Consider the following 9,118-nt stretch of genomic DNA (forward strand, 5'->3'; position numbering starts at 1 on the left):
TGCTTCACTCCCAAGGGTGTCATTCAGGGGTTAAGCCCGTGCTTAGGTGCTTTGCTGAGTGGGGGACCTGAGCAAACACTCCCCATTCCTTCCAAGGAGCCCCAAATATCTGCACTGTTGATGGTAGACAGTAAAAAAACCAAAAACGTCCTCTCTTGTCCCTGTGAGGAGGCCAGTCCTCCCGCTTGGCATGAACCTGAATCTCTTCTGTCTCCAGCAGAGACGTGGGGCCATTACCAGGGCATTGGCTTCTAAGGAATCCTGCTGCTCTTGTCCCAGCAGAGGGCAGAATCCTCTTAGAGGAGCCTTCTCCAGCCAACAGTGGGGGGCCATGTTTCATCCGCAGGTTCTGGTGATCATCCACCATTGAGCCGTATTTCATCTTTGAACGGGGTGGGCTCTGGAAATGGAGAGGCATTTGCTAATCCGGAGAAAGGTTACAAACTGCCGGCTTGAGCCAGCACCCTGACTGTAAAATAAAGGAAGCCACGTGCCAGGAGCGTGGCTCACCGAGCTCTTCGGAAGAGAGTTCAGTCACAAAACTGTCCTTACCAACGGCTTCTCCGAGGCCACTGCAGGAGATGCAGGGCACAAAGCCCTCGGGAGTCGCTGGGAAGACTCCCATTGATTTCAGTGGGCTTTGGATCAGGCCTTTAATTCTTAACCGGACGCAGGCTGGGGGATAGCGTGGTTTTGGCAAATCCCTACGCAGGGATGGCTTCAGTCTGGGACCCATTTTACACACATCATCTGTAGCCGTCCCTTGATCAGTCCCTCTGCTGAGCCATTCTAGGAGAGCACTCTGAAGTCTCCCTTTGTTTCCCCCAATGAGTAACCGACATGGTCAGTCATCCGGGATCTAACCCGCGAGATGGCAGACAGCAGGAGCAGCCTCAGGAATGCAGTGCTTATTTTGGAGCGACCTGGTACAATTTTCGTTGCAGACGCACAGCGGGTGGATTGTTAATCATTAAGGGGAAAGGTTGGAGGAGTCCAGCCCTCTCTCCCTAACAGCTTCACTCATTTACAAAGCAACGTCGTATGAGCTTAATTCCCGTTTAGCTTTGCATGCATTTCACCTGGGATAAATAATGCTCCTGTCAGACGCCTGCCGCATTCACGCTGCAATATCTGTGCTATGGCAGAACCCCTAAAACCTACACCACCACTTCGTGCTGCTCTGGATCTGTAAACGAGGCCGTCCCCGGAATCAGGTGCCAATCAGCACTGAGCGTGGCCATAGACAGGCTATCGATTGTGTGCGGCATGCCCTTTGCGCAGACTCAAATACTGTACAAACAAAGAACGTTTTGCTGTAAGTCCCAGCTCCGAGAGCACGTTTCTGATCTGCTTGCGAAGGCCTTCGCTTTAACCCCCGTTTTTTTGAAACATAGTGGCTGGGGTTTGGAGCATATGGGCAATAGGCAGCAAACTATTACATTTCGGTGGGAGCGGAGTACCTAGCCCTGCCCTGAGTCTCCTTTGGAAGTCCCACCCTGTCTTTACAAATGGCCCCTTTCCCCTTTATGATCCAAACTCTGGTCTCCTGGGGGTGGCTGTGGTCTTGTGGCTTGAGTACAACAAGCTGTGTGACCCTGGGCCAGTCGCATCCTTTCTCTTTGACTCCCTGTCCCCCCTGTCTCAATGGGAATACGGATACCGACTGGCCTTCGTAAAGCGCTTTGAGATCCTCGGATGGAACGTGAGCTAGAACTGCCAGGCGATGACCTCTAGTGACTTGCCAACTCATCATGAACCCATTTCTGCTCCCACAGAAGCCAGTGGGATTTTTGCCAGGTGCCCGTCTCACCCATTCTTCCTGCACTCATCGCATCCAAGCTGGGAGTGGCTTCACTTATGCACCCCGCCACTTTGTCCTGGTCGAAGTTGCAGTTTGCACCTGCTTTGCAAAGGAGGAACATATGGCTTAAAAAAGCGGGGGGAGGGTCTATGATGGGGTGTCTGCCTCGCACAGGGTGGAAAGGGATTAAGGTGACCAGGCAGGCCAATTAAGTTCATCAGGTTAACCTGGACAAGGAGCCAGGGAGTAGGCCACTGATTAGAAGTAAGCTCAGCTGGGCAAACCCAGGGCAGTGAACAGCAAAGGGGTTTCAGGAAGGCAGGGAAGCAGGCTGCAGTTACTCCCTGAGTGGAGAGATTGGAGGCTGGCAAATCCACAGAGGGGGCAAGCCAGATATGTAGGAAGAAACCCAGGGAAACAGCAGCAAGGGTAGGATCTGTACAGAGGACTTGGCTGCTTGTTATAGCATCCCTGGGCTGGAACCCAGTGAGAAGGGTGGGCCCGGGTTCCCCTACCAGCCACTAGGAAGTGGCAAGGCTGTTGTAGATGCCAGTCACACAGCAGGTCTGGAAGGACTTTGAATTCCCTGGAAGGGGAGGGCTGAGCCACGAAGAGGAGGCTGCCGTCCCTGGAGCGAGGGGGGCCGCAGTGTTCGATGGTACGGTGAAAGACACCGCCGGGGAGGGAGCACAGCACCTGGCAGAGCTAATTCCCAGGACGGACAGCAGGAGATGCCGCTAGTGGTGAGTGGACCCCGTGACAGGGTCTGATCAAAGTGTTTGACTTGGTGCTTGTACCTTCCCGCCCTTGTGCATCTTGAAACCAACGCACGGCTGGCCTTAAAACTGGTGTGATTCCAGTGTGCCAGCAGGCCATGAAGTCAGCCCAGCCACTCCTGTTGCTGGAGAGGGTAAGGGGCTCTCTGGTTGCTTGCGAGGGCATTAGCCTGAGCTGTGTGTTGCAGAACATGCATGGGGAATGGGCCCTCCCCCCGCCCCCAAATGTGTGGCAGTTGTCATGGTAGCTGCAGCAGCCATGTGATGGGGGCGGAGAGGGGGGACCTTTTGTAAAACCCTGACCCAGGGGGCCAGGAGCTAAAGCTCCTTCTCTTCCCGGCGCTGTTGTGTGGAGCTTTCTGGAGGCCCAGAGAGCTGTATGGCCTCCCAGCACCTCTCAGGGTTTCTCACATCCTCCCAGGATGCAGCTCGCTGAAGTGAATCCAGACTTCTAGAGGGGGGCGGGAGAAAACCCTCAGCCTCCCTCCAGGGAGGAGATGCTCTCTGGGAGTGGGAAGAGAGAGAGACTGCCTTCTTCCCTGGTGGTGACTCACAGCCTTAATTAATGGAGCTAAACAGCAGCATGACTGGAGGTGCTTTCGGCACCACCTTCCTGTTCCCCTTCATCAGAGCTCAGTCAAGCCAAGAGAGCCCCAGGAGCTGAATGAATTAGCTGGTGTCGGCTCGATAAGAAATACCCTCTCTTTGCCTTGCGGCAGCCAGCTCATATCAGCACAGCCACAGAAGATTTTTTCCCCAGGGTAATGACCTAACAAGGTGGGGGGGGGAACCTCTTCCCCATTCATTAAACTCATTACTGTAGTTTATATTAAAGGGTTTTAAGGCCACAGGAACTGTTAAATCATCTCGTCGGTCCTCCTGTAAACACGGAGAAAGGCTGAGACAGGGCAGCGGAGGGATTCCAACCCACCTCCCTAACGAGCCGAAAGCCAGCCCCCGAGATTGCTCGGCCAAGCTACATTGCTCCTGTATCCCACCCCCATGAAAACTGTACTGGGCCTGCATTGCAACACCTCTGCAGCGGGGAGGAAGCCAGGAACAATGCAACGCACCTCTCAAAGCAACTACATCCAGCTGGACCCCAAGAGAAAATGGCGCTGCCCAGCTTTGGGCAGATAAGAACATAAGAACGACCCTACTGGGTCAGACCAGGGGTCCATCTAGCCCAGTATCCTGTCTTCCGACAGTGGCCAATGCCAGGTGCCCCAGAGGGAATGAACAGAACAGGGAATCATCAAGTGATCCATTCCCTGTCACTCATTCCTAGCTTCTGGCAAACAGAGGGTAGGGACACCATCCCTGCCCATCCTGGCTAATAGCCATTGATGGACCTATCCTCCATGAATTTATCTAGTTCTTCTTTGAACCCTGTTATGGTCTTGGCCTTCACAACATCCTCTGGCAAAGAGTTCCACAGGTTCACTGTGCATTGTGTGAAGAAATACTTCCTTTTATTTGTTTTAAACCTTCTGCCTGTTAATTTCATTTGGTGACCCCTAATTCTTGTGTTATGAGAAGTAGTAAACAACACTTCCTTATCTACTTTCTCTATACCAATCATGATTTTATAGACCTCAATCATATCTCCCCTTAGCTGTCTCTTTTCCAAGCTGAAAAGTCCCAGTCTTATTAATCTCTCCTCATATGGAAGCCGTTCCATACCCCTAATCATTTTTGTTGCCCTTTTCTGAAGCTTTTCCAATTCCAATATATCTCTTTTGAGATGGGGCGACCACATCTGCAGACAGGATTCAAGATGAGGGGGTACCATGGATTTATGTAGCGGCAACATGATATTTTCTGTCCTATTAACTATCCCTTAGCATTCTGTTCGCTTTTTTGACTGTCGCTGCACATTGAGTGGATGTTTTCAGAGAACTATCCACAATGACTCCAAGATCTCTTCCTTGAGTGGTAACTGGTTGCTGACAACACAAATTCCTCGGCTGTTTTCTGCTTTCTGAACAGGGAATTCAGGCTGAAAATGTTAGTTCCTCTGCAGCGTGTCTAAGCTTTTAATTTACCAACAAACCTTCTGCAGAGACCGGGAGCTGGGCTTGCACACTTAGTGTGATTACAACGGTAATTGCTGGCCTGCCTGAATTTTTAAAGCAGAGCTATTGCGTGGGGTGAGTTTTATTATTCACACGGCAATAGGCTGACATCTATTCTCTAGCAACTGATCAGATCAAGATAATGTTCCAGAACCGCTCTCCCATGGACAGATGATAGGCAGGTGCATTTCATGTCAGAAGAAAAACATTTATAAATAAATCAGTAGTTTAGGGTGACTGGAGGGAGGGGGAGAGAAACTGGCAAAGAAAGAAGAAAACAAAGCAAAGCAAAGCCAATTGTCTCTGTACTGCGCTACCTAATGTCCCGTTAGTTTCCCCAGTGGCTAGTTGGCACCTCTCATCTGTGTTTCAGCCTGGCTTACGAATGGAAATGAGCTTGCTGCTTGGGCTTTAAACCCACATGGACATTAGCCCTCATCATTGAACTGTTATAGCATTTGGCATGATTAGATGCTGCGCTTCGAGGATCACCCGGAGTTGAGCTAACACAGCTCTGCAGGTCGCAGTTTAGTTGCAGTGCAGAACAATTGGGGAGAAGTTTGTATAGCTCCGGTCCATTATGTGTATGAGGGGAGTAGCCAGCGTGCTTTCACCAGCATGAAAATCTAGTCTGGGGGTGGGAGGGAAGCGACCCTTTCATTAAGCAGTCTTTGTTTCTACACTCTCATACTGAGCTCCTTTAGCTCATGTATTTACAGTCTTTCTATCAACCGGATACTTGCGAGAGAGAGACTCTCAGGATAAAAATCCTGTATTTCACACACACACAATCCTTAACAATACCTGAGTTTATTAAGTGAGGTTTAAATATCTAGTTATTTTTTCATCCCCTTTGCTGTTTGCTTGTAGTACCGGAGGGGAAGGATGACTCTGTGGTTAAGACATTGGCTTGGGGTTTAGGAGAGCTGGGTTCAAATTCTAGTTCTGCCACAGACTTTCTGTCTGTCCTTGGGGAAATCACATAATCTCTCTCTGCCACAGTCCCCATCTGTAAAATAGGAATAATCCATCTGGGCTGTTAAATCATAAACTCTTCAGGGCAGGGATTGCATCTCACTGTTTGTCTAGCACCTACCACCAGGAGGCCCTGATCTCAGCTGGGCCGATAGGTACAATAGAATAATAACCATGCTTCTTGCACATGAACTACTTTAGTGAAAATAAACTGGTTAGTTTCACTTTTTCTTTATAATCAGTTTCACTAGTTCTCATGCACCTAGCTTAAGGATGTTGGGTTTGGGTTTACACCACCACAGGGAAATGTGTAAATCCCCCAATCCCTTGTTTTGATTGGAAATTTAAAAATATAATCATATTTTTGACAAGATTAGGTTTTTGCAAACTCAAATCCCCCTCCCCTTGTTTCTAAACAAACCCTAAATAATGGGCATACCACATGATCACAATGTTTGCTACTGGCTTTAAAATCTATGAAAATTACTTGACAGTGTGTCTTGAAAATTAAGCTGTAGATGTAAGAAAGACGGAAGATGTATGTTCCTGTCCACGCTGTGCTTAAGCACCATGGCAGGGATTAACTGTGTGCCGGCTAGAGATAATGCAGCTTTATCTTCCGAAAGAAACTTACAGCTTTAGAATTTTGAAAAATTGTTTGCATTCTCCATGCAAAACTAGTCGAAGCAGATCGGATTCGTCAGTGCAAAATGAGACACTTGTTTCTTTTGAAATAGGACAATCAGGCAGAGCTGTTTTTGCAGAAGCCTAGCCAGCCAGTCCTGAAACGCTCTGCAAGGTGGGGAGTCTTCACAGCAAGGAGATTTAGTCGGAGAAAACCTGATTACTAAAGGGACAGTGTGAAGCTAAGGGGGTTTTTTTGTTTGTTTGTTTTGGCAAGTTAAACCCATGTGGAGCCTTTTAGAGCTGGGCGGGAACTGGATTTTCTGTTTCATGGGAAATTCCACAATTTCTGATTTTTTTTTCCATTCTGAAACAAAATGAAAAACAAACAAACAAAGGAAATTGAAATTTCCTGCACAATGAAATTCTGGGAAAAAATGGTTTTGCGTCGATGAAAAAGGTTTCTATAAAATCGAAATATTTCATTCCGATTTTGATGACTTACTTTATAATATAACACTTAAAAAATGAAACAGAAAATCAAAATGTTCCATTCCAAAAAGCTTGACCGTATCAAAATGCTGCGTTTTGTTTTATTATGTGCAATTTCACCTAAAGTGACATGTTTCAGCAAAAAGTTTTGATTTTGGTGAAACCGTATTTTCTGATGGACGTTTTCCAAAGAAATATTTTTCCAACCAGCCCTACAAATGTCTAGTATGGAGACATCCTCTGCATAGTCCTGTATAGAGAGGTATCATCCATCCCCCAGCGCATTCAAATATCACCCTTGCCCTAAATGCATGGTGGTTGTTTTTTTGCAGCATTCCATGAAAGCAGTGTCATCTGCATAGAGGAAGATCATGCTAGGGATTCTTGCTTCATTCTCTGTATTGCCTTGTTTCTTTTTAATGGAAAGCCCACGTAGAGCTTTGCTACTAAAACCAAGTCTGTAGTGAACACCTGCTCCAAATGCCACCCCTAAACTTTGGGAGGCAAGAGGCTGTGACTCTAGACTCTGGTGAGCGTGAGCTCCATGCTCTCTGGAGTTCAGTTGGGCTTTTGGAGAGGGCTGAAGGCTTGGGTCCCAGAACGATGAAGAGGTGGGAGGGAAAGAGGCTCTTTGGAAGATGGCAGAGTTCCTTTGGGAATAATTAGTCGAATGCTGCTGGGGTTCTGATGTAGCATTAATGAGTGGTTAGGGCACCTAGTGCATTGGGTCAGTGCCTTTTTAGACGTTGTTGTTGTTGTTGAAATCTAAACCAATCAATTCCCCATCCCAGATGTGGCTGACTCTCCAGGATGGCTAGTAGGCTGGGAAAGTGTGTGGAAATGTAGCATTATACTGAACAGGGACAATCGCACCCAGCAGCTGACTCTAGTTTCTCCAAGGAGTCGCAGAGGCTACCTGACCACACCCTGTCAGAGCTGCCAGGCTGTCGGAAATGGATTTCAGGACGGGCAGGGACTTTAACCCCTTCCCTGCTGTTACAACTGAAGGGAGCCTGCTCTGCCCCGGCCTTGGGGCTGACGCAGAGCTCCCCACCTCCCTTTCTGTAAAGATGATATAAGCTGAGGAGGCCTCAGCCCAGATTCCTCCAGGCTCTGGGGCACCACCTCCACCACCCATCGAAAACCTACCTGTGTTGGCCCAATTCCACTAGCCAGTGTGGAAAGGGGAGTCTTGGCCAAGGTCCTGCCCTCCCTCACCTGCTTTGGGCGGGCTATCGCAATGCTCGGGGCCCTGCAAACAGGTTCTCATGGCGATGGAAGGCTCTTTGTGCCCTCTCTCCAGCGTCTGGGCATGGGGGTGAAAGGAGGCTGAAGCCGGTGGGGGAGTTCTCACCACATCAGTCAAGGAGGTGGGATGCTGTGGGGGGCGCTGCTCGCCCAGAGAAGTGGAGGGGGCAGAAGGGGAGCTGTGGGGGGCACTGCTCGCCCAGAGGAGGCGGGGGGCGGAAGGGGAGCTGTGGAGGGTGCTGCTTGCCCAGAGAGGCAGGGGGGCGGAAGGGGAGCTGTGGAGGGCGCTGCTCGCCCAGAGAGGTGGGGGGTGGAAGGGGAGCTGTGGGGGACCAGATGAGGCCAGACAGGAAGAGGAGATCTGCTTTACTCAGGGCTGGCTCCAGGCACCAGCCAACCAAGCACATGCTTGGGGCAGCACCTTGTAAGGGGCGGCCAATCTTGGGGTGGAGGGGGGCGCTCGGGATTTTGTTGTCGTTGTTTGTTTGTTTCAGCCGGGCGGCGCTCGGGGAGGGGGGGGGTTGTTTGTGTTTCGGCTGCGTGGCGTGGCGCTGGGGGGTGGGTGTTTCGGCGGCGCTCGGGTTTTTTTGTTTTGTTTTGTTTCCGGCGGCATGGTGCTTGGGGGTGTTTCGGCAGCGCAGCGCGCGCGGGGGGGGATGTTTCGGCGGCACGGTGCTGGGAGTGGTGTTTCGGCAGCGCAGCGCTCAGGGGCGTGTTACGGCGTGGCGGTGCTCTTTTTTTTTTTTGGCAAAAAAGTTAGAGCCGGCCCTGGCTTTACTTTAGACCCACAGCAATCACAGGATACTTGGCGGCACCCTCCTGATGTGCAGAGGAAAAGGCCCGTGTTCAGCTCCCATGCTCCGTTTTCAGCTCATTTTTCCTTGCCAGAGACCTTCCTATGGCGTCCCAGAGACGCTAGGCCCGACACCCTCCCCAGCTTGCAGGCAGTGTGGGCAGTGCAGTCTCCAGCTCTGGTTATCCAGCTCCCAGCCGGCTCCTGTTCTCCCCTAGCCAGGCGCTCCCATGCAGTCGCTGGCACGGTGGCGCTAGGCCACTTGTATGACCCAGACGAAATGCAACGCAAGGATTTTCTCACTGTTTTCCCCCCGCCTCTGATTAGCTTCAGG

Source organism: Malaclemys terrapin, chromosome 17 (genome assembly GCF_027887155.1).
Source record: "Malaclemys terrapin pileata isolate rMalTer1 chromosome 17, rMalTer1.hap1, whole genome shotgun sequence".
Classification (NCBI taxonomy): Eukaryota; Metazoa; Chordata; order Testudines; family Emydidae; genus Malaclemys; species Malaclemys terrapin.